The sequence below is a fragment of the Dermacentor silvarum genome, chromosome 10 (genome assembly GCF_013339745.2).
Source record: "Dermacentor silvarum isolate Dsil-2018 chromosome 10, BIME_Dsil_1.4, whole genome shotgun sequence".
In the NCBI taxonomy this organism is placed as follows: Eukaryota; Metazoa; Arthropoda; class Arachnida; order Ixodida; family Ixodidae; genus Dermacentor; species Dermacentor silvarum.
This window is the reverse complement of record NC_051163.1, coordinates 49,641,731-49,668,049: the sequence shown is the minus strand read 5'-3', so window position 1 is coordinate 49,668,049 and position 26,319 is coordinate 49,641,731. Positions and strand designations below refer to the sequence as shown.

Genomic DNA, 26,319 nt, shown 5'->3' with positions numbered 1-26,319 from the left:
GGTGTGTGTGTAAGTGGTTCTTGAGGGAAAGGGAAAGGTTGGCGCTATCTTCTGCAGCCCTTGAGGGAGCACGGCTCAGCGCCAACGGGGAGGGGTAAGTGGGAGCGAAAGAAGGGATAGAGTGGAGACGCCATGGCTGGGCGAAGCAAAACCGGCAGCATAGGCGGCACGTATCAGGCCGAGATGGAAGGCCTTGGTGTGCTGCAGAGTCTGCAGGGGTGTTGTGCCAGGCCGGTCAGGCCCGGGGTGGAGTGGGAGGCCGTGAGGCCTTCCCGCTTGTAGAAATGTCCTTAGAGGCGTGCGGAGAGCCCTGACGAGTCAAGGAACTCCACGACGCCTCGAAGTGCAGAAAGGTGGTGTCGGCCGGGGAAGAGGAGATCTTCCTCCTTGCCACAGGGGAGGCCCAGGCGGCGGAACTCCTGCAGGAGTGGGCCCCGCTGCTGGAGGTACGCCGGGCAGGCCAGCAGGAGATGTTCGAACGCTGTATGTGCGAGTGAAAGGGCGCGAGAGGCGCGCGCTTTCACGAGGAGTGAACGCACGGCGGAAAACAAACGCGCGTTCTGCGCCGTGCTCCCTTAAGGGCTGCAGAAGTAGGCGTCTCTTTCCTCCTTTACAATCACCATATATGTAGAGCAAACGCGCCTTCTTCCGACACGCGAAAGGCCGTGGGGGAGGGCGGAGGGGGGAGGGAAGGGAGGCGACGTTTAGCTGCGGCACCAAGTGCCTATTTATGTCAGAGGCTCCGGCAAGAGTCACCAACACCGCACGCATTTTGAGCGAACGCGGGCAAAACGCCGACGGCGTCGACAACAGTTCTGCGTGTTGCCGGTGCTGCTGCATGTCCAAGTTTATACAGCTGATAAAGTTAATATCAGTACTCCGTATAGCTCTCTACAAATTTGCTATCGCAATTGATGCTTCGCCTTTCAGGTGAAACTGCGACAACTTTTTTTCCTCTTGATATGGGAGTGGTCGGTGAGTTTTAAAGGGCGCCTATATTTTTTATCGGTATTTCAAGATGTAGTCAAGTCCTCATTCGCAGGCTCTTCAGTATTTGTCACGTCGTAACCCAAATAGGGTCATGATGTGATAAAACCGTGGCAAAAATAACAATGTCGATTCTTTCATACTAGAGTGACGTCAGTTCGCATTCGTCGTCTAGCACGTCTTTGCCATGCAGTCACACGACCGCTCCTCCTCGTCTCTTGGTTTGGCCTGTTGCGTGCAATTGACCGCTGTCACCTCGCGTAGACTATTAACACGAAAGTGTTTTATTCCGGGGTCCACCAAGACTTCACTGACGTATTTCCGTCACGGAAATACGTCATAGAACATAATACAAAGAAAGAAACCAGAAGAAAAAGTTCCACAAACATGCAAAATTTGGGAATCGAACCCACGACCTCTCGGTCCGCGACGATAGATCGCCGAGCGTTTAACCCATTGCGCCACAAACGCATTCGCAGAGAGCTACACAGACGCGCCTTATATATCTAACACTCCTCCGTGTACCCGCGCTCTTGCTCGGGGCGGTGCCGCCGCCTATGAGCAGAAAAGAGAAGTACTGCATTATGACACTAAAGCCCGGGATACATGGAGCGAACTTTCTCGACGAACTTCACGCGTCAAGTAACGACGCGGCGACACGACGCAGGATGTTTGCTGTGTTGCAATACATGCGGCGAACGCCGCCGCGCGTTGGCCGCCGTGTTGGCGGCGGTCCCGGCCGCCCGCTTCGAACTGAATTTGGCGTTGTCCTTGTAGAATTCACTTAGTTGGAAGCAAATGACTGCGTAAACGGCTTTCGCTTAGTCTCAGGCCGCTTCGACGACAGAGTATTATGGATAACCTTGAGTAGTTTTCGAGATCGCTTCTCGTTTCGAACGCGTCTAAGCCTAGCGAAAGAAATATCCGATGCCAACGCCATCTATCGGGGAAGTCGGGAGATAGGCATGACGACAGCATGTGGCCTCTGAGATCAGAAGATTTCTGTTGAAGGTTGTTGTAGAGAGCTTGCACTGCTTGTCTGTTTCCTCGCAGATCAGCGGATATGGGATGTACAAATACAACGCGATTCCTGAGAGATCATACTAGGAACTACTCAATCGGTGCAGAGACATGCAGACACGGCAACACCAACGCGATTGCAGACGACGCGAAAAGGCGCGCGCGCGCGAAACACCAGCATGCATTGCGACCGGAACTAGTGCCTCCTGATTGGCTGTCGTCCACCGCTGCGCGCTAGACGCTTCCGGCGGCGGCGTTCGCCCGACGAAAATGTTTGGACAGGCAGATCGGCTGCGGACGGCAAATTTCTTGACGCCGGCCGTCGGACGTTCGCCGCCCGACGAAGTTCTTCGCTCGGACGCCGGTTATTCGCTCCATGTATTCCGGCCTTAACGCGCACCGACAGTGAACGCTTCGGTGGTCTCAGTACTACGACGCCTCGATGCCAGCATTCGAAGGGACGCTGGCATCAAGAAGCACTACCAACGCCACCTAGGTGGCGTTCACCGTACTCAGCACAGCGGAGCGTGGCCTCCGCAATTAGCTCTGAAAATGTTTCTGAAGTTGATCGCGGAGGCTGCAATTACGACGCGCTGTACGCGCTGATTTGACTCGGTGACGATTCAGTTACGTGCTTTGTCTTGCGCGTTGTATTAGTGTGTCAGTTACGTGCTTCGTCTTTCGCGTTGTGCTAGCGTGTGCAGCGTAGTGCAGCTTCCATATGCACGACGGTTGCTCATGGTCATCGACGTTGGTAGTCGTGATGGAGGAGACGTGCCACCAGGCGTCAGCGTGGGTGCATCAACGCCTAAGGGCGCTTTAGCCACAAAACACCAATAGACATTATATATCAATGTGCAATAAACATTACACTACTTCTGTGAAGACACGTTTCACTTTCGTGTTCTATACCGATTCCTATATAAGAGGGATCAACCACATTTTTCAAAATCGGCCTCCCACGGCCCGGGTAGTCGCAAAGCGTGGGGTAACAGCACTGTCAAGTGACAAACAAGAGGGGGGGGGGGGCGCCAGACCTTACATTACTTAACGACGTGGCACCAACCAGTCTGTCAGAAAAAAGTCGCAGTTCCACCCGAAAGGCGCTACATTGGCATCGATAGCCAAGTGCTCGTATGAGGCATTTACATTAAGTGAATGTCGTAGTGTTATGGGCCGCAACAGTTGCAGTAAACATTCGAACAATAAATAATTTAACAAGCACTGCCTCACACACGCACAGGCAAACATCAATAGATCTCAATCAAAGGTTGCGAACACTCGCTGTCTCACGATCCTGGGACGTTGAAGAGCGCAGGCAGAGGGGGAGCCTCGTGCGGCCGCAGGGCGGAATCGTAGCCTTCGTCTGTTGCCTCGCCTTCTGCCGCGACACCAGCGCTCTCCTAGCGGATTGCAGACATCGAAAGCGTCAAACTTGCTATGGGCAACAGAACGGAAGAGCGATGCGAAGGATTCTCCCCTCCTTTAGTAGGTGAGCAGGATACCGTGGTTTCCTGCGAACACTTATTCATTGCTGCATGCTTCGCGCCTTTTTTTCTGTTATCAGTGTATACTATATCTTCCTGAGACCCGAACACAACTACAGGACATAATCGTTCTTCAAGGTGGTTCTTATTGTCTACTGTTATGTTACGAACTTGAAAAACAATTTTTAAATTTTAAATACCATGGTTAGATAGGCAAAAGCTGCGTTTCCGTGTATGTGAAAAAAACAAAAGCTATCTCCATCATTTCCTCACGTTTTCTATGGTAAAACTGCATTTCATTGTGCAAACGCAGAGATAAAGATGGGGATACGTGTACTACAATGCCAGGTTACTGCCGCGTCCGTCATTTGCACGCCATCTCAGAGATTTCGAAACATACCTCATGGTTGCTTTCGGCCGTCTGGGCTGACACAAAGGCCTAGTTCAATTTAGTGTCACATTTGTCGAAAGCGGTTGGACAAGAATATACGCGTAAACCACTACACCAACAATGCATATTTTGCGTGATCACTTCCGAACGAATTCAGAAATTCGTAGGGCCGCAACGTTCATATGCAGACGGATTACCAGTGAAACTGCTTAGGCTGCACACATGGGCTGCATACATTATGAAATCATACATTTTCTTTTTCATACGGCTCAAAACCACGCCAACAGAAGTGCCGCCGTGGTCACCGCACCTGCCATGCATGTGCCACAACCGCAGCTGCAGCCGCGCCGGCACCTCCGGCGCGCCTGACGTTATAACCACAAAAGCTCAGGCCTCGTGCACAGGCGCCGTCGCCACACTCTTTCCCTCTCTCCCCCTAGCCGTCTCCATTGCTGCAGCACTGTCACCACACTCTTTCCTCTTCTCCCCACAAACACGCGGGACGTTACAACGACAGAACCACAGGCCTAGTTAACAATCAGCTCCATTCCTGTCCAATCGTACCGTCTCCATTCCTGTCCGCGATTCAGGATACGGACGCAGGTAACCCAGGGTACACCCCCCCCCCCCCCCCCACCCATTCCCACCTGGGAGCGTATGAGGGGGATAGATACGAGGCATATAGGTAGGCAGCTTTGCTGTAAAAAAAATTATAAAAAAATAAAAACACCGCATATCCACGGGGTGAATGATGATGAGTGGGCGAAGCTCCGGAGGGAATCATCGGTAAACCGTGAATCTTTCGTCTAATTCGCAGTCTCGCCGCACTAAACCGAACGATTTAGTGACAAGCGCCATATGTGACGTCATTCCTATTTTATAACAGCGCCCTTCATTATAATTGCACCATCTCTCGCTTAAGGGGACGCTAGCAGAAACGCGTTAGAAACGTGCAGTACTCTCTAGTAAGGGGGAGAGGCCACAGCGTCTTACGCAGTCGTTTACACATGCCGTAACGTGCACCGCGTTTGCCGACGCCATCACATGACTGCTGAGAGAGTATGACCCCCGTATTCATAAACGCTCCTCGACTTGAACTTGACTTGCCACCACCTTCAACGCGTTTCGAACGCGCTGCCCAAGGCGGTGGCAAGTCAAGTTCAAGTCGAGGAGCGTTTATGAATACGGAGGTAAGGCGGAGAGGCCACAGCGTCTTACACCAGCTTCTTACACGGGCCGTAACGCGCTAGCACAAACGCGTTAGAAACGCGCAGTCTTTCGTTAATGTTGGGTATTTATTATTGCGATAGCAATTATATGGACACTCAAAAGCAGATTTCTGCCGTCGGCGTCGCCGTGAGGTTCCGTATGACGTCAATGGAGATGAAATCGTCGCCGCGCGCCGAACGCTTTATGTGCGAGTGAAAGGGCGCGAGGGGCGCGCCCTTTCACGGGGAGTGAACGCACGGCGGAGAACAAATGCGCGTTCTGCGCCGTGCTCGCTTAAGGGCTGCAGAAGTAGGCGTCTCTTTCCTCCTTTACAATCACCATATATGTAGAGATATAGGAGGCTATGGTAGAGCAAACGAGCCTTCTTCCGACGCGCGAGAGGTCGTGGGGGAGGGGGAGAGGGGTGGAGGGGGAGGAAAGGGAGGCGACGTTTAGCTGCGGCACCAAGTGCCTATTTATATCAGAGGCTCCGGCAACAGTCACCAACGCCGCACGCATTTTGAGCGAACGCGGGCAAAATGCCGACGGTGTCGACAACAGTTCGGCGCGTTGCCGGTGCTGCTGCATGTCCAAGTTTATACAGCTGATAAAGCTAATATCATTACTCCGTATATCTCTCTACAAATTTCCTATCGCAATTGATGCTTCACCTTTCAGGTGAAACTGCGACAACTTTTTTCATAAAAGTAGACGTGGCTACCTACTACGACGACGACTACTACTACATACTACAGAGGAGGGACAGACCCACACCCTAAGGAGCTTCGCCCCTAAAATAACAATTGCAGCATAACTTCAAGGCCACACGGTCCATTTTGGTGTTTTGTGCCCTAGCTGCGTATGACCCGTCTAGCAGTAGGCTGCTATATTTTAAGCGGATACTGAATTACATGTCTCTCGATTAGAAGAATATGCTCGTACGCTAGAAGTCACAAGGTGTGATGGAAATCCTCTATTGGTTTTTCTCCTTGAGCCAGACGCCGACATTGCTGATGCAGCATTTGATAAAATTGATCAAGTACTGCCAGAGTCGTTACGGTGGATGAGTAAGGTAGCATGCAATAAACATTATTTGATCATCGGCTCCAAAGCTGTAGAGCTTCGGCTCTTTCTTCCAGGTTGAATTCCTGAAATTTTCAGGAATTGAAACATTTTTGCGAGCGTGTGCCGTGTTTGCGGTTGTTAATATTGTGTCTGTCCATGCGCTATTACAGCAAAGCAGCTAACACGACTACAAGTGTGAGAAACGTTATATGCAGGTTTTTCACTGTTTCATAACAGCACTAGATCACTCGCGAAGTTTATTAATGCGTAAGCATTCTTTGGCGAGTACGCCAGCAAAATCTGTCCGTCCGCGAAACGTGTGATTCCTTCTATCTGCACAATAATGGATGAATCGCGAAGACATTTCATCATTATAATGGCATAAATGTAGATTTTTAGTAGCTTTATAAGCGATAAGAAACAATTAAATTATTTTTTTTCAGACAGAATACCCATATGATCAGATTCACGCATAAGGATTCATAGGGCTCAATAGAAAATGCATCGAAAAGCCTGTAGTAGTGTTGGGCCAACTGAAATTTGGGGGTGGGCCAACTGAAAATGTGTGGATGGCCCAACTTATAACTTGAGGGTAAGCAGTAGAAACAGTAATTTAGGGTAAAAACAGTGATTTGAAAGAAGTGCCAGTCATGCCACCGATAAACATTTTAGTAGACACCAATTGGATACTCGTTCAGAACGCCAAGGTGCTTGCGGTGTTTTGCTCGTGTTTGACGCTCTGAAAGAACTCCTACACCACAGGACAATTTGTTCGTCGGAAGGTATTTTTTCGTTTGCTTTTTTCGTGGGGGCCCTTGAGTCCTTTGATCTCTTTCACCGACGGCTACGGACGTTCTTAGCGAGGATTTACTTGCAATGTGGGTATGCATAGGCAGACGAAGAGATGTTAGTTCAACAACATTAAAAACTAGAGTATGCAGAAGGAGAGGTTCACCTATTCGTTGGGATGAAAATTATTCTTGGACCTCTTTTTATCTCGGAGTAGCGTTCGAGTCCACGTAGCAGAGGGCAAAAACATCCTTGTAAGCTGTATTCTTATCTGCGTCTAAGAGAAAAATTCCCCCTTGACTATGTCATTCCTTCGCATATGCCTAACCCTCCAAGTGTTACCACATGTTTTTCTCTTGATATGGGAGTGGTCGGTGAGTTTTAAAGGGTGCCTATATCTTTACCGGTATTTCAAGATGTAGTCAAGTGCTCATTTGCAGGCTTTTCAGTATTTGTCACGTCGTAACCCAAATAGGGTCATGATGTGACAAAACCGTGGCAAAAATAACAATGTCGATTCTTTCATACAATGGTGACGTCAGTTCCCATTCGTCGTCTAGCACGTCTTTGCCATGCAGTCACACGACCGCTCCTCCTGGCCTCTTGGTTGGCCTGTTGCGTTAACCGATTAATTAACCGATGTCACCTCGCGTAGACTGTTTCAAAATGGGCCTCCCGCGGCCAGGGTATCCTCAAAGCGTGGAGTAACAGCACTGTCAAGTGACAAACAAGAGGGGGGGGGGGGGGGGCGCCAGACGTCACAAATGACGTAGAACCAACGAGTGTGCTAGAAAAAAGTCGCAGTTTCGCCCGAAAGGCGCTATATTGGTATCGATAGCCAAGTACTCGTATGATGCATTTACAGTAATTGAATTTCGTTGTTTTACGCGCTGTATATGTTGCAGTAAACATTCGAATACTAAATAGTTTAACAAGCACTGCGTCACACACGCGCAGGCAAACATCAACAGATCTCACTCAAAGGCTGCGAACATTCGCTGTCTCACGATCCTGGGACGTTGAAGAGCGCAGGCAGAGGGGAAGCCTCGTGCAGCCGCAGGGCGGGATCGTAGCCTTCGTCTGTTGCCTCGCCTTCTGCCGCGACACCAGCGCTCTCCTAGCGGATAACACACATCGAAAGCGTCAAACTTGCTATGGGCAACAGAACGGAAGAGCGATGAGAAGGATTCTTCCCTCCTTCGATAGGTGAGAAGGATACCGCGGTTACCGGCTCACACTTATTCACTCCTGCGTGCTTCTGGCCTTTGAGTGTGCTATCGCTGTATTCTATATCTTTCTCAGACCTGAACACAACTGTAGGACATAATCGCTCTTCAAGGTGGTTCTTATGGTCTACTGTTATGTTACGAACTTGAAAAACAATTTTTAAATTTTAATTACCGCGGTTAGGTAGCCGAAAGCTGCGTTTGCATGTACGGGAAAAAAAAACAAAAGCTATCTCCATCATCCCCTCACGTTTTGTATAGTAAAAACCGCATTTCATTGCGTAAACGCAGAGATAAAGATGGGGCTACGTGTACTACAATGCCAGATTACTGCCACGTCCGTCATTTTCACGCCATCTCAGTGATTTCGAAACATACCTCAAGGTTCCTTTCGGCCGTCTGGGCTGGCACATGGGTCTAGCTGAATTTAGTGTCACATTTGTGGAAAGCGGATGACAATAATATGCGTAAACCACTATACCCGCGATGAATATTCTGCGTGATCATTTCCGAACGAATTTATAAATTCGTGGGGCCGCAACATTCATATGCAGACGGATTACCAGTGAAGCTGCTTGGGCTGCATAGATTAGCTGCATACATTATGAAATCATACATTTTCTTTTTCATACGGCTTCCAACCACGCCAACAGAAGCGCCGCCGTGGTCAGCGCACATCCCATGCATGTGCCACAACCACTGATGCAGCCGCGCCGGCACCTCCGGCGCGTCTGACGTTATAACGACAAAAGCTCAGGCCTCGTGCACAGGCGCCGTCACCACACTCTTTCCCTCTCTCCCCCTACCCGTCTCCATTGCTGCAGCGCTGTCACCACACTCTTTCGCATTCTCCCCACAAACGCGGCATGACATTATAACCACAGAACCGCAGGCCGCGTTAACAATCGGCTCCATTCCTGTCCCATCTTATCGCCTCCATTCCTGTCCGCGATTCAGGATACGGACACAGGCCGCCCACTGTACCCTCCCCCCCCCCCCCCATCCCCATCTGGGAGTGTATGCGGGGTATAGATACGAAGGATAGAGGTAAACAGCTTCGCTGTAAAAAACATTACTCCATCTCCCGCTAAAGGGAACCATGTGTGGATGCGAAGCAGTGGGGAGATGGTTAGCTTGAGCGGAAAATGGTTTCGCGGCAGCGGCCCGAGCGCTCATCGCGGCGCTGCACAGGAGAAGAGTGAGGCGCGCGCGCTCCGTCATTTTTTATACCGCGGAGCTACCGTGGCGCCCCCAGCGGAGTATGCAGCTGTCGCACCACCTGTCGAGCGCGCCGCTCCGGATTCCTAGAGGAGAGAAAGGGGGCGAGCGTAGGAGAGGGAAAAAGAGGGAGAGGGGACGCGCATGCGCTGTGGGGGTGTGGTGGGACGCGGGACATCAGACAGAGCCGCCGGCAAGAAATGTTATCGCATTTAATAACAATTGCAGCACAACTTCAAGGCCACATGGTCCATTTCGGTGTTTTGTGCCCCTGCGTATGGCCCGTCTGACAGTAGGCTGCTATATTTTAAGCGGATACGGAATCACATGTCTCTTGATTAGAAGAATATGCTCGTACGCTAGAAGTCGCGAAGTCTGGTGGAAATCCTCTATCAGTTTTTCTCCTTGAGCCAGACGCCGAATTTGCTGATGCAGCATTTGATAAAATTGGTCAAGTACTGCCAGAATCGTTACGGTGGATGAGTAAGGTAGCATGCAATAAACATTATTCGATCATCGGCTCCAAAGCCGTACGTCGTCGGCTATTTCATCCAGGTTGAATTTCTGAAATGTTCAGGAATTGAAACTTTTCTGTGAACGTGTGCCGTGTTAGCAGTTGTTAATATTGTATCGTCCATAGCGCTACTACAGCAAAGCAGCTAACACAACTACAAGTGTGAGAAACGTTATATGCAGGTTTTTCACGGTTTCCTAACAACACTAGATCACTCGCGAAGTTTATTAATGCATAAGCATTCTTTGGCGAGTACGCCAGCAAAATCTGTCCGTCCGTCGAAACGTGTGAGGCCTTTTATGTGCACAAAAATGGATTATTTGCGAAGACATCTAATCATTATAATGGTATAAATGTAGATGTTTAGTAGTTTTATAAGCGATAAGAAAGAATTAATTTTTTTTCAGGTAGAATACTCATATGATCAGATTTACGGATAGGGATTTATAGGGCTCAATAGAAAGTGCATGGAGAAGCCTGTAGTAGGGTTGGGCCAACTGAAATTTGCGGGTGGCCCAACTTCAAATTTGGGGGTAAGCAGTAGAAACTGTAATTTCGGGTAGAAACAGTGATTTGAAAGAAGTGTCAGTCATGCCACCGATAAACATTTTGGTAAACACCAATTGGATACGCGTTTAGAACGTCAAGGTGCTTGCGGTGTTTTGCTCGTGTTTGGAGCTCTGAAAGAACTCCTACGCCTCGGGACAATTTGTTCGTCGGAAGATATTTTTTCGTTTGCTTTTTTCGTGGGGGCCCTTGAGTCCTTTGATGTCTTTTACCGACAGCTACGCGCGTTCTTAGCGAGGATTTACTTGCAATATGGGTATGTAGGCAGACGAAGAGATGTTAGTTCAACAACGTTAAAAACTAGAGTATGCAGAAGGAGAGGTTCACCTATTCGTTGGGATGAAAATTATTCTTGGACCTCTTTTTATCTCGGAGTAGCGTTCGAGTCCACGTAGCAGAGGACAAAAGCATCCCTGTAAGGTGTATCCTTTTCTGCGACTAAGAGGAAAATTCCCCCTGGCTATGTCATTCCTTCGAGTATGCGTAAGCCACCAAGTGTTATCACTTGTTTTTCTCTTCATATGGGAGTGGTCGGTGAGTTTTAAAGGGCGCCTATATCTTTGCCGGTATTTCAAGAGAGAGTCAAGTGCTCATTTGCAGGCTTTTCAGTTTTTGACACGTCGTGACCCAAATAGGGCCGTGCATGTGATAAAACCGGGGAAAAAAAATGTCGATTCGTTCATACAAGAGTGACGTCAGTTCCCATTCGTCGTCTAGCACGTCTTTGTCATGCAGTCACACGACCGCTCCTCCTCGTCTCTTGGTTGACCTGTTGCGTGCAATTGACCGATTTCACCTCGCGTAGACTGTTTCAAAATGGGCCTCCCACGGCCCGGGTAGCCGCAAAGCGTGGAATAACAGCACTGTCAAGTGACAAACAAGCGGGCGGGGGGGGGGGGGGGGGGGACGCCAGACCTTACATAGGTAATGACGTAGAACCAACGAGTTTGTCAGAAAAAAGTCGCAGTTCCACCCGAAAGGGCCTTCATTGGCATCGATAGCCAAGTACTCGTATGAGGCATTTACGTTAAGTGAAAGTCGTAGTGTTATGGGCTGCATAAGTTGCAGTAAACCTTCGAACACTAAATAGTTTAACGAGCATTGCGTCACACAAGCACAGGCAAACATCAATAGATCTCAATCAAAGGTTGCGAACACTCGCTGTCTCACGATCCTGGAACGTTGAAGAGCGCAGGCGGGGGGGGGGGGGGGGGAAGCCTCGTGCGGCCGCAGGCGGAATCGTAGCCTTCGTCTCTTGTCTCGCCTTCTGCCGCGACACCAGTACTCTACTAGCGGATAGCAGACATCGAAAGCGTCAAACTTGTTATGGGCAACAAAACGGAAGAGCGATGAGAAGTATTCTCCCCTCCTTCATTAGGTGAGAAGGATACCGCGGTTACCGGCTCACACTTATTCACTCCTGCGTGCTTCTGGCCTTTTTGTCTGTTATCAGTGTATACTATATCTTCCTGAGACCCGAACACAACTACAGGTACATAATCGTTCTTCAAGGTGGTTCTTATTGTCTACTGTTATGTTACGAACTTGAAAAGCTATTTTTAAATTTTAAATACCACGGTTAGATAGGCAAAAGCTGCGTTTCCATGTATGTGAAAAAAAAAAAAACAGAAGCTATCTCCATCATCTCCTCACGTTTTCTATGGTAAAAACTGCATTTCATTGTGCTAAACGCAGAGATAAAGAGGGGGATACGTGTACTACAATGCCAGGTTACTGCCGCGTCCGTCATTCGCACGCCATCTCAGAGATTTCGAAACATACCTCACGGTTCCTTTCGACCGTCTGGGCTGACACAAAGGTCTAGCTCAATTTAGTGTCACATTTGTCGAAAGCGGTTGGACAAGAATATGCGTAAACCACTATACCCACAATGAATACTTTGCGTGATTACTTCCGAACGAATTCAGAAATTCGTAGGGCCGCAACGTTCATATGCAGACGGATTACCAGTGAAACTGCTTAGGCTGCACACATGGGCTGCATGCATTATGAAATCATACATATTCTTTTTCATACGGCTCAAAACCACGCCAACAGAAGTGCCGCCGTGGTCACCGCACCTCCCATGCATGTGCCACAACCGCAGCTGCAGCCGCGCCGGCTACCTCCGGTGCGCCTGACGTTAGAACCACAAAAGCTCAGGCCTCGTGCAAAGGCGCCGTCACCACACTATTTCCCTCTCTCCCCCTACGCGTCTCTATTGCTGCAGCGCTGTCACCACACTATTTCCCCTTCTCCCTACAAACGCGCGTGACGTTACAACGACAGAACCACAGGCCTAGTTAACAATCAGCTCCATTCCTGTCCAATCGTGCCGTCTCCATTCCTGTCCGCGATTCTGGATACGGACGCAGGTAACCCAGGGCACCCCCCCCCCCCCCCCATTTCCACCTGGGAGAGTATGAGGGGGATAGATACGAGGCATATAGGTAAACAGCTTTGCTGTAAAAAAAATAACAATTGCGGCATAACTTCAAGGCCACATGGTCCATTTTGGTGTTTTGTGCCCTAGCTGCATATGACCCGTCTAGCAGTAGGCTGCTATATTTTAAGCGGATACTGGATTACATGTCTCTCGATTAGAAGCATATGCTCGTACACTAGAAGACGCAAGGTGTGATGGAAATCCTTTATCAGTTTTCCTCCTTGAGCCAGACGCTGAAATTTCTGATGCAGCATTTGATAAAATTGGTCAAGTACTGCCAGAGTCGTTACGGTGGATGAGTAAGGTAGCATGCAATAAACATTATTTGATGGTCGGCTCCAAAGCCGTAGACATTCGGCTGTTTCTTCCAGGTTGAACTCCTGAAATGTTCAGGAATTGAAACATTTTTGTGAGCGTGTGCCGTGTTTGCGGTTGTTAATATTGTATCTTCCATGCGCTATTACAGCAAAGCAGCTAACACGACAAGTGTGACAAACGTTATATGCACGTTTTTCACGGTTTCATAACAGCACTAGATCACTCGCGAAGTTTATTAATGCGTAAGCATTCTTTGGCGAGTACGCCAGCAAAATCTGTCCGTCTGCGAAACGTGTGAGTCCTTCTATCTGCACAATAATGGATGAATCGCGAAGACATTTCATCATTATTATGGCATAAATGTAGATTTTTAGTAGCTTTATAAGCGATAAGAAACAATTAAATTATTTTTTTTTCAGACAGAATACCCATATGATCAGATTCACGCATAAGGATTCATAGGGCTCAATAGAAAATGCATCGAAAAGCCTGTAGTAGTGTTGGGCCAACTGAAATTTGGGGGTGGGCCTACTGAAAATGTGTGGATGACCCAACTTATAATTTGGGGGTAAGCAGTAGAAACAGTAATTTTGAGTAGAAACAGTGATTTGAAAGAAGTGCCAGTCATGCCGCCGATAAACATTTTGGTAAACACCAATTGGATATTCGTTCAGAACGCCAAGGTGTTTGCGGTGTTTTGCTCGTGTTTGGCGCTCTGAAAGAACTCCTACACCACAGGACAATTTGTTCGTCGGAAGATATTTTTTCTTTTGCTTTTTTCGTGGGGGCCCTTGAGTCCTTTGATGTCTTTCACCGACGGCTACGCACGTTCTTAGCGAGGATTTACTTGCAATGTGGGTATGTATAGGCAGACGAAGAGATGTTTTTTCAACAACGTTAAAAACTATATTATGCAGAAGAAGATATTGTTGGGATGAAAATTATTCTTGGACCTCTTTTTATCTCGGAATAGCGTTCGAGTCCATGTAGCAGAGGACAAAAGCATCCCTGTAAGGTGTATCCTTATCTGCGTCTAAGAGAAAAATTCCCCCTTGACTATGTCATTCCTTCGCATATGCCTAACCCTCCAAGTGTTACCACATGTTTTTCTCTTAATATGGGAGTGGTCGGTAAGTTTTAAAGGGCGCCTATATCTTTACCGGTATTTCAAGATATAATCAAGTGCTCATTTGCACGCTTTTCAGTTTTTGGCACGTCGTGACCCAAATAGGGTCATGCATGTGATAAAACCGGGGCAAAAAAAAAAAAAAGTCGTTTCGTTTTGTACAAGAGTGACGTCAGTTCCCATTCGTCGTCTAGCACGTCTTTGCCATGCAGTCACACGACCGCTCCTCCTCGTCTCTTGGTTGGCCTGTTGCGTTAACCGATTAATTAACCGATTAATTAACCGATTTCAACTCGCGTAGACTGTTTTAAAATGGGCCTCCCTCGGGGCGGGTAGCCACAAAGCGTGGAGTAATAGCACTTTCAAGTGAGAAACAAGGGTGGGAGGGGGGGGGGGGGGCGCCAGACCTTCCATTAGTTAATGACGTAGTGCCAACGAGTGTGCTAGAAAAAAGTCGCAGTTTCGCCCGAAACGCGCTACATTGGTATCGATAGCCAAGTACTCGTATCAGAGATTTACACTAAGTGAATTTCGTAGTTTTATGGGCCGCAACAGTTGCAGTAAACATTCGAACACTAAATGGTTTAACAAGCACTGCCTCACACACGCACGGGCAAACATCAATAGATCTCAATCAAAGGCTGCGAACACTCGCTGTCTCACGATCCTGGGACGTTGAAGATCGCAGGCAGAGGGGGAGCCTCGTGCGGCCGCAGGGCGGAATCGTAGACTTCGTCTGTTGCCTCGCCTTCTGCCGAGACACCAGCGCTCTCCTAACGGATTGCAGACATCGAAAGCGTCAAACTTGCTATGGGCAACCAAACGGAAGAGTGGTGAGAAGGACTCTCTCCTCCTTTAGTGGGTGAGAAGGACACCGTGCTTTCCGGCTCACATTTATTCACTCCTGCGTGCTTCGCGCCTTTGCGTGTGTTATCGCTGTATTCTATATCTTCCTGAGACCCGAACACGACTACAGGACATAATCGTTCTTCAAGGTGGTTCGTATTGTCTACTGTTATGTTACGAACTTGAAAAACTATTTTTAAATTTTAAATACCACGGTTAGATAGGAAAAAGCTGCGTTTCCATGTATGTGAAAAAAAAACAGAAGCTATCTCCATCATCTCCTCACGTTTTCTATGGCCAAACTGCATTTCATTGTGCAAACGCAGAGATAAAGATGGGGATACGTGTACTACAATGCCAGGTTACTGCCGCGTCCGTCATTTGCACGCCATCTCAGAGATTTCGAAACATACCTCACGGTTCCTTTCGACCGTCTGGGCTGACACAAAGGTCTAGCTCAATTTAGTGTCACATTTGTCGAAAGCGGTTGGACAAGAATATGCGTAAACCACTATACCCACAATGCATATTTTGCGTGATCACTTCCGACACGAATTCAGAAATTCGTAGGGCCGCAACGTTCATATGCAGACGGATTACCAGTGAAGCGGCTTAGGCTGCATACATGGGCTGCATACATTATGAAATCACACATTTTCTTTTTCATACGGCTCAAAACCACGCCAACCGAAGCGCCGTCGTGGTCACCGCACCTGCCATGCATCTGCCACAACTGCTGCTGCAGCCGCGCCGGCACTTCCGGCGCGTCTGACGTTATAACTACAAAAGCTCAGGCCTCGTGCACAGGCGCCATCGCCACATTCTTTCCCCCTCTCCCCCTACCCGTCTCCATTGCTGCAGCGCTGTCACCACACTATTTCCCCTTCTCCCTACAAACGCGCGTGACGTTATAAGCACAGAACCGCAGGCCGCGTTAACAATCAGCTCCATTCCTGTCCAATCTTATCGGCGCCATTCCTGTCCGCGATTCAGGATGCGGACGCAGGTAAACCAGGGTACCCCCCCCCCCCCCCCCCACTCCACCTGGGAGTGTATGAGGGGGATAGATACGAGGGATAGAGGAAAACAGCTTCGCTTCAAGGCCGCATGATCCATTTTGTTGTTTTGTGCCCTAGCTGCGTATGACCCGTCTAGCAGTAGGCTGCTATATTTTAAGCGGATACTGGATTACATGTCTCTCGATTAGAAGAATATGATCGTACACTAAAAGTCGGAAGGTGTGCTGGAAATCCGCTATTGGTTTTTCTCCTTGAGCCAGACGCCGACATTGCTGATGCAGCATTTGATAAAACTGATCAAGTACTGCCAGAGTCGTTACGGAGGATGAGTAAGGTAGCATGCAATAAACATTATTCGATCATCGGCTCCAAAGCCGTAGGGCTTCCGTTGTTACTGCCAGGTTGAATTCCTGAAATGTTCAAGAATTGAAACATTTGTGGGAACGTGAGCCGTGTTTGCAGTTGTTAATATTGTATCGCCCATGCGCAATTACAGCAAAGCAGCTAACACTACTACAAGTGTGAGAAACGTTACATGCAGGTTTTTCACTGTTTCCTAACAACACTAGATCACTCGCGTAGTTTATTAATGCGTAAACATTCTTTGGCGAGTACGCCAGCAAAATGTCCGTCACGCGAAATGTGTGATGCCTTCCATCTGCACAAAAATGGATAATGTGCGAAAATATTGAATCATTATAATGGTATAAATGTAGGTGTTTAGTAGCTTTATAAGCGATAACAAACAATTAAAAAATTTTTTGAGACAGAATACCCATATGATCAGATTCACTCATAGGGATTCATAGGGCTCAATAGAAAATGCATGGAGAAGCCTGTAGTCGGTTTGGGGCAACTGAAATTTGGGGGTGGGCCAACTGAAAATGTGTGGGTGTCCCAACGTGAAATTTCGGGGTAAGCAGTAGAAACAGTAATTTCGGGTAGGAACAGTGATTTGAAAGAAGTGCCAGTCATGCCACCGATAAACATTTTGGTAAACACCAGGTGGCCTTGTAACGGCATTGCTGACCAGGCCAGCCTAGTTGTTGTGTGGTCTATAGGTAGTTACCTACCCGCAAAATGGGTAGAGTGGTCCTGTATTCCCTTCGCACATTCTCCTTGGGCAGTTTCTCCAAATCTTGTTGGTTGGCATAACGAAACCACACATGAAATCTACAGCACAAGTAAAACAAAAACGAAAATGTTTAAGCTGCAGCGAATAGGGGTCTCAGACTGGTTCAACGGATTGATTGAAATTATGATGCATCATGTTTTTGGTTTCAAAATATTATACGCTGTACAGAACCTCGGCAAATCAAGGGTCATGTTGACCTTTGTGCCTGCACCATCAAAGGCACAAACAAACCAGCTGCGCAGCACATTTTGTGTTCGCTAGGTAAAGCACACCAATTTTAGAAATATACTTCAAAAGTTGACGAGTTGGTTAAAGTTTATAACGGCAGGGCGAAGAAGACGACGACACAGAGAAAATGAAGCAGGCATTGCAAGCGCATGGCTTGTGTGATTATTTCGCTCCGTCTCGCCGTCCTTTGTGTACTGCCGTCACCATGAACACAAATTTGCCACGTTCATGTTAAGCTGCGTTAGCATAAAGAAGGTGAGTTGTAGCAGGAAAATTTACTTGGAAGTTTAATAGCAGTCAGGCTTGATTTTCTTTCTCACACACAATAAAAAAAAAACGCTTTCTTTATTGTAAGCGCGGGTTTCCCCTTCTAACTCAACCGGCACCGTGTCTCAAACCAAAAAAGAACGGTGACTCTCCTTTCATCTGCCGGAAACTGGAGAAATCTGCTTGACTATTTCTGCCAGAATTATTTCATTGCAGCATAGAGCAGGCGTAATTGTTGCGGGAGTTTGTAAACTTGTTGGCTTGCATCGCGTCTGCTAAGGGACACAGGAAAATTGACTGCTCGTGGCAACGCGAAAACCACTAAAGCAGACTCTATAAAAGCGGTCTTGAAAAAAAAAAAGCACTATGCTGTATAGGCGTGCAGCCGTGAAAAATTGGCAGCGCACACGCTAAGCTGTGCTGACTGTGAAGCCAGCGAAGCCAATAAAGCTAGTGACGCACGCTAAAAAAGTCATTTTGATAAGGCTGCGACGCGACACCACTCTACTCGTACAGGCGCAGCAACGATCGCGTTGAGTTTACAAGCGGATTAAGGTTTAGAAGTCAAGGGAAAGTGCAATGAGGTTTTTTATTTCTCGTTTTACTGATTTGATTATGACGGGTGCGAAATAAAAGGCGGTAGTACGAATATATCAAGCATTTTCGGAAACGTTTTTTTTTTTTCGATATCTGCAATACGGCAGGTGCCATAGCGATCAAAAACGAAACTATAGAAGTGAGGCTGCTCTATGTTGTGGCCTCTCGCTTCAACGTGCCACCGAATATCGACGTTGCTTCCGGCACTAGGCGCGCGGAAAGACAGCGCGTAAAAAACGACCACCCATCTCGGCTTTCGCAGTATTTTCACCGGCTACAGATTATTTCTAAGAACAGGCGCGTGGTCCGCGCTTGGGCTCAGCCACGCGCACAACCAGCGCAGCCATAGCCGGGCTAGAAGAGGAATGCTTGTTTGTCATACCTTTGTCGGGCCTAGGAACGCTTTCAAGTTGCTTCCTGTGGCTTTTCGTTGCGGTCCATTTCATGCATTGTCGTGAGAATATATCAAATAAATTCATTCATTCATTCATTCATTCATTCATTCATTCATTCATTCATTCATTCATTCATTCATTGATGCATGCATGCCTGTCACCGCAACGACTAGATGCCGGCTATTTTGTTCTAGGTGGCGTCCGAAAGGTGGAGTCACGAGCCAATACAAAATGGGCTTTCTAGCACATGGCGAATTTTGTGCAATTTGGTGCCGCACAGCTGTAAATGTTCGTCGTAATCTTGACATGACCGGTTGCCTCCGACTATAGCGTCATCTCACAGTATGTGGTGCGGCTGCGCAGTCAACTCGTGGAATTCTAGCTCGGCGTGCCCTGTCAACGCTGTTTGGCTTGATTTCGCGGTATCTGATGTAACCACGTGGTCTATTCGTCGCACCACCGATACAGGCGATACAGGCGTGCACAAGGTCATCACAAGTACCTCGTCGACACTTAGCTGCAGCAACAACTGTGGCAGGCAGCTGGTCGGCCTGTTTCTGAACTCCATGAATTCCTTGCGCAGTTCGTCTGCGAATTGCCGTCGCATCTTACACTTGATCAATTGCCTCCGATCACCGTCTGGACCTGGTGCAGTTGCGTGTCCACTCATTGTGACAGTGGTTATCTGCCTACTTTGGTGGCGCACTTGACGTCGCCTGCCATAGTTGATCAGCGTGCTTTCATGGGAGTTGGTGTGGAAATGTGAACGCGTAATCTGCGATGCCAATTCAAGTATACACAAGGATGCCACAAGTGCCTCGTCGACGCGTGGCGTAAGCATTCGCGGCTTGTCGACTTGCTTCTGAATTCCACGGATCTTTAGTGCACAGGTTCGTACTGCTTGATTGCTTATTTTTATTCCTTAAGGTCGTAGCCGCCGCTGCTGTACCCGCCGCGTTATTGCCTTCGGCGCTATGCCTTACCATGCTGAGCTTCCTTGGCGACTGGCTCTAGAAAGCCTGTTTTGTAATAAGCTTGACACTTGTCTATAAGTGTAGTGGTAGAATACATCAGCTCAGCGTTGACTGATGCAGGAACTTGTCTTAAAGTTTTCAGCACCTGAGCGATGTTTTTGAAGACCTGAGGGCGATACAGGGCGAGTTCTTTGCAGTAAAGAGTGCTCGCGTCGCAAGAACAGACAAACAAACAAAAATGAGGCGTTGGAAAAGAAAGTTGCTGAAGTGCAACAGTATTATCGCCTGAATAATGTAGAGATCATATGTGCTCCCGTTAATCAAGGTGACGATAGCACTGCGATAATGAATACCATTGGTGATGCTACTGATTGTCCAATTTCACTCTCCGACTTGGACGTTGTTCATTGTGTGGGCACGAAATCCTAAAAGGCAAATATTTTGATCCCTTTTTTTTTTCGCCGTGAAACGACTAGCGACTGTTCAGAAGGCATAAAAAGCCCGTCTATATGCAATGGTAGAACTGTTTTTTCCGGTAACCATGGGTCTGCTCTGTTTGTAGCAGACAACCACACTCATGATAAGGAACGTTTGTTTTGAATGCACTGGCTGTTAATCCCAGAAAGCGGAACCACCACTGCACATTATTCAAAACAAGATCAATCTGAACGCCGTTATTTCTGGAAATAGAGAGCACATGCATACTCAAAACACAGTGAAATGTTATGTTAAGATGCAAATTAGTTAGGATCGCTTGTTATTTAGTAATCGGTTAACCGGGCTATCCAAAACGGCAACATTCATCGTGCGTTTCGAAAACGATACTAAGGTCTCGCGCTTAAAGGAACCCTGTAACAGTTTTTATCGAAGTTAAGAAATGCATTGTAAAGCTAAAATAGATTGTATCAGAAATACTTTGCTTCAAAAAGTACTTCAATGCGTTCAGCAGAAGCAGAGTTATTTTCAATCAACGATGTGTTTTGATCCCCCTTTCCGGTGCTCCCACTGATTATTCAATGACTTGCACTGCGAAGGTTACGGCTCTTCTTCACAACCACAATCTATACGGCTGAGCGGGGCGTGCCCGCAACGCTCCGCCTACTTAACGTCACCATGGCACGCAGTTTAAATTGTTTTGAATGTTCACCTTGACGCCACTACTCCCGATGGCTATCCCTGAACCTACAGTTGATGTCACGGGGTCTCATTCCTTTGGTGTGCTACCGTGTACTAGAAAGCTATGCGCGGCTGTGTTTTCTCGCATCGAGTGGTAAGTAGCAGATTTCCTTTCGCATCGATCTTTATTGCAATCGCACAATTTCCGAGGGTTGAACGGAACGTCGCCTTCGTTTGCGCCTGCTAGTACGTTGGCTGTGCCTACATCGGGTAAGCGATGGATGCTGCACTGCGGAATCGCGTTTTAAGGTTTCTCAACGTAACGAGATTCGGCCATAATGCCGACACACCTAAAAGGTATGCAACTCGGGAAGCAGACGACCTGTTCTAGCCGGCGCTCGGGCCGGCTCGCCACATGTCTGGAGGCACGTCTCTCATAGAAATACCTCACAGCAAGCGGTTGTCCTCAGCGAGCAGCAGCGAACTCGTCACGGCACCTCGCGGCGGCCGCGGTATCCACGCTTTGTAGCAGACGCAGCTACATATAACTGTAGAACGTTTGCCATGTGCACAACAGGGACAGAGTGCACGCTCGCTCTCATGTGCTGCAGTCTGCCCGTGCTTCGTGGACCGGACCGGCTTTCTCCTGCACCAGTTTCACCGACGCATAGTAGCCACATCAAAATTGGGCATTTTTATGCACTTTTCTCTTTCCCCAATACAGGGTAGCCTACCGGGCTCAACCTGGTTAACCTCCCTGCCTTTCCCTTATGAATTTTCTCTCTCTCTTGAAGCACTGTCAATAGCTCAATACGAAGCGATGTCGAAGCGGCCTGGAGTGAGCAGACGCTGGCAAGCGTGCACCTGTGCTCTTACCTTAAGTTTCGCTTGGTTCGAGGCTAGTTGAGTGTTCAAAACTAATCGAAAGTAGGGGGACCCGACAGCTACGACGCCGATAAGCAGTGTGACCAAAGATTCGTTCCTACCTGGGCGGCCACGATCGAGTGCGAGCAGATGATAGTCGGCTTCTTCCGGAAATTTGTAATTGCAATCGAAATTCGAAACGCAGATTTTCGCTAACTTCAGCTGGTTTAGTAAACTGTTTCAGTAAACATACGACAGTAGCAGTAGGAAGAATCGCACTGATCCAAGCAGCCTTCTTTGATGTCAGCTATCGGCCAATAGCAGCCGTCTATAGGAATCTGCTAAAGGACGAAATGTGGTAGCTCTGAAAAGAGTGAGTAGAAGGCTTTGTAAAGAGAGTGTTTAAGAAAAAGGTGACTTCGCGCTCCGCTTGTGAGCTCCACACTTTGCACACGACTGCAATATTTGGCTGAGATGTTCACAGTGGCGTATGCTATCCGCGGACTGCGTTCTTTCGTCCCGCCCGTAGGCTGGTGCAGGATCCAGATTAAGCTGCCAGATTAAGGCACGTCGCTCTGGCAGTAGCAAGGTGTATCTTATCAAGTCCAAGAATGACGTCCGAGTTTTTACCTATCGCTGATCCAGCAGCTTTCTTGTGTTGCTGCATATTTGTTGCCTCTTGCCTTCTTCTTCTGTCCAGTGTAGTTCCTCGATTTTTGAGAAACATCGTTGTCTAGTTCACTTCAACGTCCGTATCCTTCTCCTCGACCTGATAACATTTGCGCACGTTGTTTACAGTTTGTCACACATTTTATTTCTTATTCTTTGTCTGATATAGTTAACGTCACTTTTGACGGAGACGCTCTTGCCCATTTATTAAAGTAACTGCTGTTATACCAATGTTTAAGACAGTTGATAAAATAAGCTATCACAAATTACCAGTATATGTTTATTCTCTCTTCAAGTAAAATATTTGAAGATTTGTTTGGTAGGCGTCGCAGTTCTTATCTAAACTTTAGCATGATGAAACCATGCCGACTTAGGTGTCACCGAGGAAGTTCCACTGATCATGTTTTGTTTTCTTTGGCGTACATAATTAAACATTCGATTAACCACGGCAATATTGCAGGTCCGTATTTTTCGATCTACCAAAGGACACGCTTATTCACTCTCTTATATTCAGCATTTTCATTTCTCTCTATAACCGGAAAGTTAAACTTTGTGCCAATTCAAATTGTTAACTGGTGCGGTATCACGATCAAGCGATGAACCCTACCAAAGTAAAATGTCTAAATTTCAGTTACACTGAAACGTCCATATTCACTCCTATATGTAGTTGCGGTGTTCGGTGGTAATCTCAGTTTTGCCTATGACTCTGCGGTCTTTTTTTTCGAGTACACCTTGATGTGAACCTTAAATAAGGGTGGCACACTATTCTACACGAGGAAATGAAAATGCAATGGGTATTCGTGCACTGATTATTGCTCGCAGCGTTTTCATCTAATGCCCTGCTATCTATTTTTGCCATTATCCACAGTCACCTAAACTACTTTGATGATGTCTGGGAAAATTTTTGTAGTATTTCTACTTTTCATGTACGCTACACGACCAGGCCATTCGCGTCATTACCTGGAATCCAACGGATAGTCAACTGTTCGAATGCGGTTTTACTGCATAGGGAACACGATATTTCATTATTGAACAATGTTTTTCAATACAATTGCACCTGCTTGTTTTTGCTTTATATGCTAATAATCTCCCTTTAGAACTTACTAACGGCTTAATAAAGGCACCAAAAGTACTCGTTTTCAGTCGGACAGAAGTTCATTACGGTGCGCTCACTCTAATTACGGAATAAAAACATTTTCGGGCATCTCATTTCGACTGCCAGAATTTTTTTAGCGACAGTGTACTTATTCAATAAGCTGCAATGCTATGTAACCGTATCACTGCTTGAGAGAAGAGGGATTCATCTCGCGTTGGTCTGTATAGACTATGCCAACGTAACGCAATAACCGTAGGGTTAACGCAACAAACACGAGAAAAAGTGACAGCGTGCCTTTCTCTCGTCCGGATCCAACGATGTAGCTTAGTGGCTATGACATTGCGTTGATGCGTTCAATCTCGCAGGATTGGATTCCGGCTTCTGCGGCCGCTTTTAGAGGGGAGAAAAAAGCAAAAACACTTGTGTACTTCGATTCAGGTGTATGGTTAAGAGCTCCAGATGGTGAAAATTAATCTAGAGTCGCCCACTATACGGCATGCGTCATAATCATATCGTGAGTTTGGCACGTGAGACCTCCTAATTTGTTTTTCTTGCCTTCGTTGTGCCAACGCCACTGTCATTGCTTTAAGTACATGGAGTAGCCCAAGAAAGGCTCTGCAATGTCCCAAAAGTGGCGATGGTTGTGTGTAGCAACACTCTTGCAGTTCTTGGTTCCTTTTAAGGAATGAGATACGTTTGACCAAACTTTTGTCTTCACGGTTCAGAAATGCTGAATAAAATTTTTCTGCGAAAGCCTTGTGTTTACTCACCCGCCGTGGTTGCTCAATGGCTATGGTGTTGGGCTGCTGAGCACGAGGTCGCGGGATCGAATCCCGGCCACGGTGGCTGCATTTCGATGGGGGCGAAATGCGAAAACACCCGTGTACTTAGATTTAGGTGCACGTTAAAGAATCCCAGGTGGTCCAAATTTCCGAAGTCCCCCGTGCACTACGGCGTGCCTCATAATCATATCGTGGTTTTGGCACGTAAAACCCCATAATTTAATTTTTTTGTGTTTACTCGGCACCGAGGACATTAGGCTTCCATGTGGCGTTTAGTTCTTTAGGCGTGGGTCTCAAAAATTTATTTCACTTGAGTTTTTATTCTCGTATAAACTATAATACATTGCAAAGGTTACATGTATATAGACAAGGTTTCATAGTTAAGAACCGCGTAGTGAAAAATGATACTGCGGGACCTCCCGTTAGTACATCAATCATAGAAAAATGACTACGCCAAGCCGCGCCATGAGCGGCTTGGCGTGAACGATGCGCAAACGTTAGGTTAGGTTGGCTTTAGTTAGTTCTCGTATATGGGACGCGCAAGTTGACCGACACGAGGACTTAAATGACGCCAGCCACGCCGGAAACGGCTATGCAGCCTTGCCAGTACGCTTCTGAAACGTCACAATGTTCGTCTTCACTGTGCGGTACGTTACTGTTTTCGCCGCTTCCTGACTTCAGGTTCGGCCCGCTCTATAAATGCGGCTGTTCGCACCTGCGCTATAGCTGGCGTGGCCATCGCGTCGTACAGACAGCCATTCCCGGTTCATCCACACAAGTACGTACAAATACAGTCTATAAAAATTACTACGCGGTGCACTAAGTCACGTAATTGAGAAAAAATATAATACAAAGCGCATTAACCTCAAAGACAAGAATAAGTACAACCTTAAAATAAACAGGCAGAAACTATGTATAGCCTTAATAGCATGAAATTGAATTACGTATTCAAAAAATACGACAGCGAATTCTTTTTGGAAGGATAAATGCAACATATTTTTCCAACCTGAAGGAAATGAATTCCATATTTTTACAAATTAATGATTATGCAGTTGTCACAATTGGTTGTGAGACTTCGTAACAAGATGCTACCTGATGTAGCAAAGCTAGTCAATGGAACTTGAGAACCTCGGGATGCAGGAAAGGAAATGGAAGGTTTACAATCACAAATTAAGATATTAAAATGCTGCAACATTGGTCGTAAAACTTTTGCACACAAATTCCTAGGCGTAAGGCTATGAGCATGACGGTTTCAGCATACGCTTTCAGTGTGTGAATACAAATGGAGATGGGTTCTCTTTCATATTTTTCTTCTTTCTTCTTCTTCAAGTAATTGTAACCTTATCGCCATTCTTAACATCTCTGCTAGAAAATAACTTCACCTTGGGCCGAACTCCGATTTCCTCATTCCAATATATGTAAAATGCTGCAATTATTTCCTACCGCATAATCGAGTCGAAAGAAATTTGTTGAAATCAAGTAGAAATCTGTATATATGCCGACTATTTGCAGCATGTTCATTCAGGGCATCAAATGTTTTAATAAAAATTGCGATGATTGATAGGAAAAATAAACAACACTCAAGCGCACATTTGACAAATCCATAAGTCAGCACCGAATACAGGTATCGAACTCCTCTAAACTGCATTTGTTCGAGCATCAAAAGCGGTCAGATTTGTTACGTAAATTTGCAGTTCACGTGAACTTGTTGCAATGCTTACGATGGTTTTCAAGATTCCCTACCGACAAATTAGTGGTATATACTTCAGAGTGTTGTACACTATATCAGTCATATGTCTCTTTTAAATGTCTCAATGGATTCAGGTGACATAATTGTGATATCATTTATATTACTCATTTAGAGTGTTCAACTTAATTGTGAAGTTCTTTCTTTTTCAAGATTTATTTTGCAGATAGCCTAACAGCCTAAACATCAATGACAGATAGCCTAAATAAAAATTCCAAATC

General features: G+C 47.0%; 2 protein-coding genes across 2 annotated transcripts in view; one reads left to right on the top strand and one right to left on the bottom strand.

The window, feature by feature from the left end:
- The window catches only part of LOC125940981 (uncharacterized), a 508,491-nt gene that overhangs the window by 151,477 nt on the left and 330,695 nt on the right, over positions 1–26,319 (bottom strand). The gene's annotated exons all lie outside the window — the stretch shown is intronic.
- Positions 1–26,319, top strand: part of LOC119431215 (uncharacterized) — a 635,270-nt gene that overhangs the window by 395,992 nt on the left and 212,959 nt on the right. The window lies entirely within an intron of this gene.